Source organism: Eulemur rufifrons, unplaced genomic scaffold (genome assembly GCF_041146395.1).
Source record: "Eulemur rufifrons isolate Redbay unplaced genomic scaffold, OSU_ERuf_1 scaffold_158, whole genome shotgun sequence".
Taxonomy (NCBI): Eukaryota; Metazoa; Chordata; class Mammalia; order Primates; family Lemuridae; genus Eulemur; species Eulemur rufifrons.
The window spans coordinates 340,001-352,521 of record NW_027182940.1 but is presented as its reverse complement, the minus strand read 5'-3'; the positions used below and the strand labels follow the sequence as shown (position 1 = coordinate 352,521).

At 52.5% G+C, this 12,521-nt stretch overlaps 1 pseudogene; it reads left to right on the top strand.

Moving 5' to 3' along the window:
* The first annotated feature begins 10,927 nt into the window (after positions 1–10,927).
* On the top strand, positions 10,928–11,019 carry LOC138379780 (small nucleolar RNA U13; annotated as a pseudogene).
* Positions 11,020–12,521: the final 1,502 nt, after the last annotated feature.

Sequence of the window (12,521 nt, the reverse complement as noted above, 5' to 3'; positions counted from 1 at the left end):
ATGCGCTGTGCCGCCTGGAAGCGGCAGCTCGCGGGGCGGGGTCGGGGCTGAAAGCGGCTCCGCCCGAGAGAAGCCCGAGGCGGCTACGTGCAAGCGCGCATGCGCAGTCAGCTCGCGGGGCGGGGTCGCGGCTGAAAGCGGCTCCGCCCGAGAGAAGCCCGAGGCGGCTACGTGCGAGCGCGCATGCGCAGTCAGCGCAGTGAGTGGAGGATGGGTGGAAAACGGCGGAAGGGCTCCGCCGGGGGCCCGGCCATCTGTGCGGCCAGGCTAGGGGTTTGCCTCTTGGGCCGGGAGCTCGTACCCCGCCCCCAGCCCGCAGGCAATCCCGAGGGGCAGAAGCACGACTTGCTGGGCACCTCCTCGGGCGAAGCGGTCGCGGTGGCTGGGTTACGTGGGGCCCAGACGAGTCTCTGGTTCTGGGAGCGGCACCTCCCCCACGCGCCTCTCCTCTTGGGCCTTCACCCCTCCCCCCCCCCCCCCCCCGCTCCGGCCCCAGGGGATGGGAGGAGTGGGGGGCAGGGAGACGACCTCAGGGAGGAGCCAGACCAACTGAATGAAAGCTTTTCATGAACTCGTGTGTCTTTGCCAGGGAAACACCATTTCTGGAGTCTATGAACTAAAATAAAATCTTAAGCCGCCCCCCGCCCGCCACCGCCAGCTGACCCGTCCCGTGGTTGGCCCAGGGAACCCTAGAAAAACCCTTAAACCTGAGCTGCTGCCCCGCAAGGACAGGGGAAGTCAGACACCCCTCCCTGATGGAGTCAGATTTTATAACAATGAGATACTGAATGTCCGACGGGCCTAAGGCCAGGCAAGACAAAGCTTAACGCATATCTAGCAGGCCAACCGTTTACTGAACTACAGGGCACTTGAGTTTTGGGTAAAAACTGTCCAGTGGCTTGTCTGTGATTAGCAGACCTCCTTACCTTAACTGAAAACATGATGCAAAGCCTTTAGGCAGAGGTTCATTTATGTCATCAATTGCAAATCAAAGAATCTTTAAACCCAGCTGTAAACCTGTAAACACCGCACCCTCCCTCCCCCGCCCCCCCCCAACTGCCAGATGTCCTGCCTTTTCAGCCCAGACCAATGTACCCCTTCCATGTTTTGATTTGTGATTTTACATGTAATTCCTGTCTCCCTAAAATGTATGAAGCCAAACTGTAACCCACCCCACCACAATGGGTCCGCTTGCTCAAGGCTTCTTGGGCGTAGCTCTCTGGGCCATGATCACGGCCGTTGGGCTCAGAATAAAACTCTTTAAATTATTTTGCAGTGATTTGGGGTTCTTTTCCATGGACGAGTCAATCGTGTTCACATTATTTTAGCCTTGGGAGCTTTTTCTTTTCTATTATGTCTGATCCTGATCGCTAGCCAGGTATTCATTCATATTTTTGGTTGGTGGTGGTGCTCAAGCTCGTCTTTGTACATCCCAGATTGGCGTAAGCCACCGTGAATATGTTTTACACCTTCCAAGAGCTAGCGCTTATTGCCGTATCATAACCAGGGCTCGCAGCAATTTTTCTTTTTTTTTTTTTAAAGCTGCTTCCACTTTCCACCTAGGTATACATACGAGTATCCCCTTTAAATGAATGCTTGCATCGAGGAACCAGGAAGTGGTTTTTGTTGTTGTTGCTGTTGTTGTTTTCCCCCAGTCATTTATCTGCTCCTCAACCCTCATTATTTATCACACACACACACACACACCCCCACCCCATCTCTGTAGAAAAGCTCACGGAGATTGTTCATCCACCGCGTGCTTTCTGTTGACAGTATCTGAGACGATAAGGAGCACCATGCATTCTGTTCTAAGAGAAAAATTGCATATATCAGTATGATTATATTTTACTTCTTGTGTGAATTTAGTGGATCTCATAAAAGCTGATCTTGATTTTCACAGCAGAGAAAAGTGGGCTTCTGTTTTGGTTTTGTTTTTGTTTTTCTGGAGGGGTGGTGTCTTCACATAAGTGATCATCTTTACAAGTATGCTATATGCGAGAAATTTCAGAAAGCTGCAAAGAGTGACTTGTTGACAATGCTTGCATTGAATGATGTATCTGAATCTGTGAATCGAAGGGGTCAGCATCTGACCAGAAAGCACTGTTAGAAGAAGAGGGGTTTCGGGTCTTTTCCTAAATTGTATCTGCCTAAGGCGGAAAATATTTCTGTTTCCCTATGACATGGTATTTTCCTCACAAGCAGTGTTAATGGCTCCATATGTCTCTAGACTGGCTGCAGAGCAGAGACTCCATGGTCTCCACTACTTGACTCTGTCTGTCCAAGAATGGCCTCCACAGCTCTCCTCTGTGAGATATCCACTCTCAGAGGTGGCACGGTATGGTGGGTAGGGGGATATGCTGGATTTTGAAAACTCAGAGTTTGAACTCCAGTGCTTTATTTCTTAGCAACATGAACTTTGTCAGATCACATCACCCTGCTGAAGCCCAGTCACCTAAAGGGTAGAAAATGCAATGGATAGATTGACGCTTCTCTTCTCTTCTCCTCTCTTCTTTCTCTCTTTCTTTCTTTCCTTGTGTCTTCCTGTCTCTGTCTCTCTCTCTCTCTCTCTCTCTTTCTTTTTGTCTTTTTCTTTTTTTTCTTTTGACGGGCCCTCACTCTGTTTCCCAGACTAAAGTGCAGTAGCATCATCATAGATCACTGCAACTTCAAACTCTTGGCCTCAAGCGATCCTTTCCCCCTAGGCTTCCCAAAGTGCTAGGATGCAGTTTTATTTTTATCTGTGACACCATGGGAGGAAATATCTTTTAGGGTCATAGGGTCAGAAATTTAGATCTCTTCTTTGAACTCATGGTAGCGGCTAACTGGGATTTTCAGTGTGTAAACGTAAGCCACTTGTAATTTCACCAGTACTCCCGTTACTTGTCATCTATTCAGGAGGTGAACTCTTCTTCCCCTACCATCTACTGTTCAAACGCGTTGGCCACAAGGATAATTTGAATATCAGATTCAGAGCACAAATAATTAAGGTCCTGTAGCGTTAATAAGTAAAAGGGGCCACACACAAACCTGTGGAAGTCTGTGTCCCTTCCAGTTTTTTTGTTTGTTTGTTTGTTTTTGGGTCCCCCCCCCCCCCCCGAGACTGAGTCTCACTCTGTTGCCCGGGCTAGAGTGAGTGCCGTGGCGTCAGCCTAGCTCACAGCAACCTCAAACTCCTGGGCTCAGTCGATCCTCCTGCCTCAGGCTCCCCAGGAGCTGGGACCACAGGCATGTGCCACCATGCCCGGCTAATTTTTTTCTATATATTTTTAGTTGTCTGGACAATTTCTTTCTATATTTTTAGTAGAGACGGGGGCGGGGGGTCTCACTCTCGCTCGGGCTGGTCTCGAACTCCTGACTTTGAGCGATCCTCCCGCCTCGGCCTCCCAGAGTGCTAAGTTTACAGGCCTGAGCCAACGCATCCGGCCTGTGTCCATTCTTTAATGTTGTGTGTTGCTCAGTTATGAAAAGGCAAGGGAACATAAAATCCGAGTTTTAGGGATGACTTATAGGCTCAGTATTCTTTTTTTTTTTTTTTTTTTTTTGCCTCCTCTAAGCCTATGTGAATATCAAGGAGGGTAAAAAATTCAGTGTTCTCAGTTCAGTGCCCAACCAACCTCTGTTTCCAGAGTAAAAATTGAGCATCCTATTACACCTTTATTTCCCTTTGGTATGCTAAGGCCCAACTCGGCAGAGAGGTCACTGTTTATTCTCTTGGCTAAGATCACATGTGCCATAGTCTGTCTGCTTTGTCTCCTTTAGGGGTAATCATCCAATCTTACCCGGGCCCCTCACATCCTCGTGACAATAGGCCTCCTTGGTTTACTGAAATAGAAAAGACCGGCTCATCAGCAATGTTTGATCGGTTGCTTCAGAAACAAATGTTGTTCTGCTTTCTTTACTATGTTTTTTTTTTTTTTTTCCTTCTTTCTTCCGTCAGACCCAATCCGATATAGGTGGGAGAGAAGGTAACCGGAGCCTCTTGAAAAACCGAAGTGAACCAAAGCGAGCTCACAGATTCAGATAGAAATCAGGAGGAAGAAAAATTGAGAGATAACATGGATTTTCTGTCTAGCGGGTGTTCTCACACTTCAATTTTACCAGAAGCGTTAGGTAGGATGACGATGACGATAATTGTGACAAACACTATTCTCATTGGACAGATAAGGAGGCAGGCTCAGAGTGACGAGTAACCTGGGCCTAAATAGATCGCTAAGAAGCATCATAGTGTGTTCCTTGGTTACGCTGTTTTGTGAAGCTCAAAAAGTTTGGGGTGCGCGTGCGCGTGCGTCCATGTGCGTACGCAATCATAGGTGTTCTAGTAAAACGGATATGAGGTAGGATTTCCCATACCTTCAATGATTTCATGTCCTGCAGGAACATAATGTTCCGGGATCAGGTTTTTATTCTGCCTTCTGTGCCACATGCTCAACATGCCTGTGACTTTACAGCCGAGACTTGCTCAGGGGGAGCCCATTCTCATCTTCTGGGAGGTTCTGCTAATCTTTAAAAGACAAGGACATAGGAAGATGATCCTATAACAACGACTGTGACCACGATTAAAGGCTTACTGTTTACCACGCGTGCTTCTGTGGGCTTTGCCTGCATTTGCTTTTTCACTCTGCACAATATCCCTGTGGGGTAGGCACCATGATTTCTGCATTTGCAGATGAAGAGGCTGAGGCTCAAGAGGATGTATGACTCGCCAAGTTACCAAACACGGAGTGTCGTCCAGGTAGCCAGTCCAGGCCCCCCGGCTCTGCAGCCACTCTGCAATGCTGATTCTGAGCCTGACCGTTTCATCACTGGTGGCTCCCTGAGAACCTTGACTCGGCCCCCTTCCTCAGTTCACTTGGGAAACATATTCATGTGTGTGTATTTCTCTCCTTCCCTCTCCCACCCCCCCCCGTTTTAGTTTTTATTATTTTGAAAAGTGCATAGAACGATAAAAACTTTAAAAGTAGGAAAAAGCTTACGGAACACATAAGGACACAGAGAAAGAAAATATCTGTGTACAACAGTGCAACGCATTTGTGTTTTAAGTCGTGGTGTTGCAAAAGAGTCCAAAAGTTTAAAAGAAAGAAAAACAAACAAACAAACAAACAAAAAAAAAAAAAAAAGCCAAACCACCATGGAAAAGTTTATGAAGTGAAAACACTTACAGTAAGCTAAGGTTAATGTATTATTGAAGAAAGAAATTTCTAAAGGTAAATGTCGTGTGGCCTAAGTGTCCAGGGTTTATGAAAACCTACAGTAAGTAATGTCCTAGGCCTTCACATTCACTCACCACTCACCGCCAACTCACAGACTCACCCAGAGCAACCTCCCGCCCGCCCTGCAAGCTCCATTCACCGTAAGTGCCCTGGCCAGGTGTCCCACTGCACAGAAACCTATTAGACTGCATTTCTTCCCATTACTATCAGTAGTTGTACATTTCTTAGGACTGTAGGCCTACGATACACCTCCAGGCATAGTTAGGGGTTGGGAAGAGGAGGGAAGAGGCCATTCTTCATTTATTTTTTTTTTTTTTTTGTTGAGACAGAGTCTCACTTTGTTGCCCAGGCTAGAGTGAGTGCCGTGGCGTAGCTCACAGCAACCTCAAACTCCTGGGCTTAAGCGATCCTACTGCCTCAGCCTCCCGAGTAGCTGGGACTACAGGCATGCGCCACTATGCCCGGCTAATTTTTCTATATAGATTTTTAGGTGTCCATATAATGTCTTTCTATTTTTAGTAGAGACGGGGTCTCGCTCAGGCTGGTCTCGAACTCCTGACCTTGAGCAATCCACCCGCCTCGGCCTCCCAGAGTGCTAGGATTACAGGCGTGAGCCACCGCGCCCGGCCCATTCTTCATTTATTAATTGGGTAGCATGGGGGCAGGGGAGGCAGTTTCCTCCTTCTCCCCCTCTTGTTTTTCTTTATTCCTCTCCCAGTTCCCCCTTCCATCGTCTCGATGGATTTGGATGAGACGTAGACATTTTCTACGTCAGGCCTTAATCATACCGAGGGAGCAGGAGAAAAGTAAGCCGCCTACCATGACACGATGGAATGGAAGTTTGTCAGCCATTGACTGCTGTGGCATTCCGACATTTAGTGTCTTCAGGACATTCTATATTTCTGCTATCCCACTAGAATATATCTCCTCGATCACTACTGTGTGGCCACATCCCAGCTGTTTCGTGAGCCACCCTCAATGTTCGTGACGATGTAGTGTGGGGACTCCCTCCGTCTGGTGCCTTAAACTCGCACATTTGGGGTTTTGTATCAGGATAGCAAAGCGATCACCTTTAAATAACCTGGCTGGCCATGGTGGCTCATGCCCGTGATCCCGGCAACTTGGGAGGCAGAGACGGGAGCGTGACTTGAGCCCAGCAGCTGGAGACCAGCCTGGGTAACACGATGAGACCTCATCTCTACCAACAAAAAAAAAAAAAAAGAAAAATTATGGCGGGTGTGGCAGCATTTGCCTATAGTCCCAGCTACTCAGAAGGCTGAGGCAGAGAGGATCACTTAAGCCCTGGATTTGGAGCTTGCTGTGAGCTACAATCAGGCCAAGGCGGCCTGGGAGAGGACAGAGTGAAAGAAATCCTGTCTCAAAAAAAAAAAGAAAAGAAAAGAAAAGAAAAGAAAAGAAAGAAAACAAGACCGATAACACAACACAACTTAGAAGACTTGGTGTTACCGAAAGCTCGGCCACTTGCCCACGAGGCCGAATAACGAGGACAAGCTGTTTGAGGAGGAAGGAAAGAGAGAGTCTATTTTGCCGGTAAAGGAGAAAATAGGGTAGACCTTCCCATCTCAAGCCTCCGAATTTCCCCGAACATAGGGCTAGGCAGAAATACAGAGCTTTTAATGAGGGGGGGAGGGGTTCTCAGCTTTAGCGTTGATTGTGGTTAATTATTTCAATCGTCCAGGCTCTGCCAAAAACAAAGCCTGTGAACTCTGCCGGCCGCCCACCTGGGGGGGGGGGGCGGGGCAGGGGACCACTTGGGAGTTTTAAGAAAAGATTTAACCTGCCTTGGGGACATAGGCCAGACTACAAGCTCCCAAAAGTGGTGGTGGTGGTGGTGGTGGTGGTGGGGAGCGTAAAACGACAGAACGTCTTTCTGTCCTTTATTGGTTTCTCCTTTTTCCCCCCTAGGTGCCAAAAGACCTGAGACTGATGCCGAAAAGAAATAGGTACAGGCGCCCACGTGCACACACAAAGATATACGATCGAATACATCGTGTTGACAGTCGGGGAAACTGGAAGATGATGGGGAAGTATCACGAGCAACTTTGTATTTCTTCCAGGACAGGAAAATGGACACGAAGAGAAAAATTCATCGTTCTCGGCGTAGGATAAAAAGCCACATCTTGTTACTTAATATAATTCATTCTGTGATTTAAGTTTTTATACGATATGATATTCGATAAGCCTAAAACACAAGATAAAAGAGAAACAAACAAAAGGGAAAAAATAAAAATAAAAAAGACGACGGGCAGAGGCCTACGGTCCCGGGAGGAGGCAGAGAGCGGGAGGAGGGGCGCCTCCCGCAGACAACAGGGCGGGTGGGCGGAGACCCGCTAGAGGCTAGGGCTGCCCCGGGCGGGCCCAGAGCTGCGGGCCCGGGAAGAAGAGGGTGGGACCGTCCGGACCGTGCTCTCCTCCCCGCCCTCCACACCTCCCGGGAGTCAGCTCTTAAACTCCCAACGTCACCTGACTTTCCGGATCCCGAGGTCTGATCAAAGTGGCCGCTAGGTGACACCCAGCAACCGCTGCCGGTGTCATCCTGAAAAGAACGGACCCTATGACTGACGGGGGTGGGGCGCACAGTGGGTGGCCCGGCCAGCTCCCCTTCCTCCTCGGAGCGGATCGGATCATCTGGAACTTTATCCAGAGAGGAGAGAGTGCCCCTGGGTGTGTGCTAGAAGCCGGAGGGTTGGGGCAGGGACCTACCCAAGAGAGAAGTAGAGTACAGGGAGTTTCAGAGTTGACCCACTCACCATCTCGCCCTGGTCAATACAAGAGTGGCAATATCTGTCACCGTGGAATGAACACTTGGTACCGAAGACCTTTGTCTATGCTGGCCCCCGTATGCCTAGGGGGGGGCATGTGGCCAGAATCTGACATCCTAAACGTCTTCGTAGAAAGAATTTGGGGGTGGGGGTGGGGGAGAGAGACAGAAAAAGAAAAGAGAGGGGGAAAGAAATGGCTGCCACAAAACTATCAGAACAGAGAAGCGACCGATAGGGCCTATCTGGTTAAGTTCTTTCCCTACCCAGAGAACGACTTGACGTAGCTGACGTCACTGCAGTCAGGCCACGTTCCGGTGGACACAGAGAGTCAGGGATAGAATTTCACGCTCGGCACTGTCTCTCGGGACAGCGGGAAGGTGGAGGGTGGCTGAGGGTTCTATGCTCCTTTATCACACACCGTCAGGTAGGTCAGGTAAAATTGAGGACAGATTTCCAGTGTTTCGAGAAAGGAAGAGCACTCGTGCAGGCCATCTATCTGTACGTGGGAGAGTGTCCCCGAAAAGTGGCTTTCAGTGCCGGGATGTGCCTAGGCCAAGAAGGTACACGATCCTGAGTGAGAATGGTCCGTCCCATCGAGTCAGTCGGTAGGAGGCCACCGGGTCGAGACGGAACTGCCCCCCCACCCGCCCCCGCCCCCCAGAGCAGACAGACTCAGAATGGAGTCACTCGGTGCCAGTGCCCTGCCCGGGTGCCCCATCATTCAACCGAACTGGGAAACAGGTGGGCTTTCCGACCCTCGGGAGGGAGCTTCACCGGCGGGCGGACAGATCAGAAGGGGCCCGGCTCCCTTGAGCGGGCAGGCTGGGGACGGTCGGTGGGGTCTCTTGACAGGAGGCACCACGGAACCCTTGAGGCAATGTCGGGGGCACCTATGTTGCGGTCCAAAGCTAGCGTCTGAGAAGTCGTCCCGAAAGCATGATGGCGTCAACAAGTCCCCTCCGTTCAAGAAACGAGATTCATTTCTAGAGGAGGGCCACCCCCGCGGGAGGACCGTAGGCTTCCTGTGGACATTCTCTTCAAAAGGCAATTCACTCAGCGGAGTGAAAATCGGAAAAATCGCTGTCCTCTGACGCAGCTGCAGAGAAAAGATGGCACCAAAATCAATGAAACACACACACACACACACACACACACACACACACAAACACACCTCCTCCCATCTGAACGAGCACTCCGGACGGTCACATAGGGAGAGCGACGGGCTCTCTTCCCCCCCCCCTGTGGTTTTCTACCTTTTGTTGCGGTTTTTTCCCTCAGTGGATAGAGGAGGAGACACAGGGGGCTCAGCCGGCATGCGAGTGGGTTTATCATCCTCTGTGAGTATCAACACGCGACACCACCTAAGTGAAGGAACACACCGGTGTTTCATGTGATGTGGCTCAATGCCTGGCAGATACGAGCCTTTGCAGGCCTCCTCGTGATCGACAGGACGTCGCCTTGGACACGGACACATCTTGTCCCTCCCTCCCGAGGCGATAGGCGGTTCCGTACCTCCTCGGGGCCAGGGCACAGTCTGCCTAGGCACCTACAACACGTGTGGCAACAGCCTCGATGGCTCTGCCATGAGAACGAACTCCCGTGGCACGGGGGTGGGGTGGGGGGGGGGTCGGGTGCTGAAGAATTCAGCTGAGTGAAGGAATGCCACGGGATTCAGAGTGCCATCGGTGGGCTGAGAGGCGAGCAGGGCGGGCTTTGAAAGGGTAACATTCTCCCTGCCTTCCGTCTGGCTGTGAATACAGAACGTACACGCCAGGCGGGGTGGCTCACGCCTGTAATCCTAGCACTCTGGGAGGTAGAGGCGGGTGGATCGCTCAAGGTCGGGAGTTCGAGACCAGCCTGAGCAAGAGCGAGACCCCCATCTCTACTAAAAATAGAAAGAAACTATATATCTAAAAATATATACAGAAACAGTATCTAAAAATATATACAGAAAAATATTAGCCGGGCACGGTGGCGCATGCCTGTAGTCCCAGGTACTCGGGAGGCTGGGGCAGTAGGATCGCTTGAGCCCAGGAGTTTGAGGTTGCTGTGAGCTAGGCTGACGCCACGGCACTCTAGTCTGGGCAACAGAGTGAGACTTTGTTTCAAAAAAAATAAAATAAAATAAAAAAAAAAAATATATATATATATATATATATATATATATAAATATATACACACACACACACACACACGTATATCCAATTAGCTGGGCATGCTGGCACATGCCTGTAATCCCAGCTACTCGGGAGGCTGAGGCAGTCTGATCGCTTGAGCCCAGGAGTTTGAGATTGCTGTGAGCTAGGCTGACGCCATGGCACTCTAGCCAGGGCAACAGAACGAGAGACTCTGTCAGAAAGAAAAGAAGAGCGAGAGCGAGAGAGCGAGAGAAAGAAAGAAAGGAAGGGAGAGAAAGGAAAGAGAAGGAAGGGGGGGGAGAGAGAGAGAGAGAGAGAGAGAGGAGAAAACTATTAAAAAATTCGGGACCAGATCCATCGGTCGGTACTCAGAAGCGTGACGATCGGGTGTTCCCGAGCACGTGTGAGATGTGTCTTCTCCCTGACGCCGCGTTTCCTCCACACACACATCACCCATCTGCCGTGGAAAAAAAGCAACAAAAAGAGAGAAAGAGATTAAGAAGGGAAAATGGAAACAGGGCAAAAGAGGAAGAAAGAAAGAAATTTCGAAAAAAAGAGACCAAAGTCACAGCGAGAAGGAAGAATACTGAGCCCAGAGCGACACCTAGTGACCACACCGTCACAAGCACCCTAGGGCCCCAATTCGCCAGAGACATCTGGTGGACCCCAGGGCAACATGTGGTCGACCCGGGGCCATGGCGTCTGCAGCCGATTCCCAGGCGGGCACACGAGCCCGGGGAAACTCATTCTCAGCGCGGGGAGGAGGGGAGGGGAAATAATAGCAAAGTCACACCAGATCCCTTTCTAGTTCATAAACGTGTTGATTGCGTGTTCACGCGCACGTGTGAGAAGGGCCTCCTGGTGTGTCGGCACGTCACCCGCGTGACGTGAAACCATGAATCCGGGGGGGGGGAGCGGAAAGGCGGGCAGGAAAAGGCAAAGAGAGAATAGATAAAATGAAAGGACCAAAAAGAAAGTCACACAGCAGGGTAGGGGAGTGAGAGCAAGTCGAGAGACTGCAGACAGAAACTCCGAGAGGAGAGGAATGCTCCGGAGCGCCCCCTCGCCCCGCGCGAGAAGAATACCGATCGCAGGGTGACCCCTAGGGGCAGCGAGGCCAGAGAGACCAAATCCGTCCCGAAGCCTCCCTGTCAGGACGACAACCACAGACCAGACATCTGGTCAACCACCCAAGGACCAGACATCTGGTCAACCAGCGAACCCATGCGGAGGCCGCATGCAGCAGCGACATCTGCACGACCACTCAGGGTGCTCCCTGCCGGGAGGGTGTGTCTCTATGTGTGTGTGTCCGGGGGGGGGGAGATTGCGATGAAAGTCACGCCAGGTCCCGGGATAGTTCGTGAGCGTGATAATTGCGTGTGTGTGGAGAAAAAAGGGGGCGGGGCGATAGGGAGTAAAGAAAGGAGGAGCGGGCGAGCGGAGGGGTGGGGAAGGAGAGGGAGTCGAGAAGCCCGCAACCGCAGCGCCCCCTGGCGGTGATCCCCCTCCATAGCATCGATGGGGCCAGCCCCGCAGAGACTAAGTGCGACGGGACATCTGGTCAACCCCAAGGACCATGGGATCCCGGCACGAAACCGGCGGAGGAGGAGGAGGAGGAGGAGGAGGAGGAGGAGGAGGAGGAGGAGGAGGAGGAGGAGGAGGAGGAGGAGGGCTAGGGGGCGGCGGCGGCGGGATAGGCGGCGGAGGCGGGCTAGGCGGCGGCGGGCTAGGCGGCGTAGGAGGCGAGCTAGGCGGCGGCGGCGGCGGGCTAGGCGGCGGCGGGCTAGGCGGCGGCGGAGGCGGGCTAGGCGTCGGCGGCGGCGGGCTAGGCGGCGGCGGAGGCGGGCTAGGCGTCGGCGGGCTAGGCGGCGGCGGAGGCGGGCTAGGCGGCGGCGGGCTAGGCGGCGGCGGCGGCGGGCTAGGCGGCGGCGGGCTAGGCGTCGGCGGCGGCGGGCTAGGCGGCGGCGGAGGCGGGCTAGGCGGCGGCGGGCTAGGCGGCGGCGGAGGCGGGCTAGGCGTCGGCGGCGGCGGGCTAGGCGTCGGCGGGCTAGGCGGCGGCGGCGGCGGGCTAGGCGGCGGCGGGCTAGGCGGCGGAGGCGGGCTAGGCGGCGGCGGGCTAGGCGGCGGAGGCGGGCTAGGCGGCGGCGGGCGGGGGGTGGTGGTGGAGGGGGAAAGAAAAATAAAAAATCCCACCTTCGGACACGTATTGAGGTACGAGGGAGAGGTTGTCGAGGAGCCCGCAACCGCAGCGCCCTCTGGCGGCGACGCCCCTCCATAGCGTCGACGGGGCCGGCTTCGCAGAGACTAAGTGCGACGGGACATCTGGTCAACCCCATGGACCATGGGGTCCCGGCACGACACCGGCGGAGGCGGAGGCGTTAGCGAGCCAG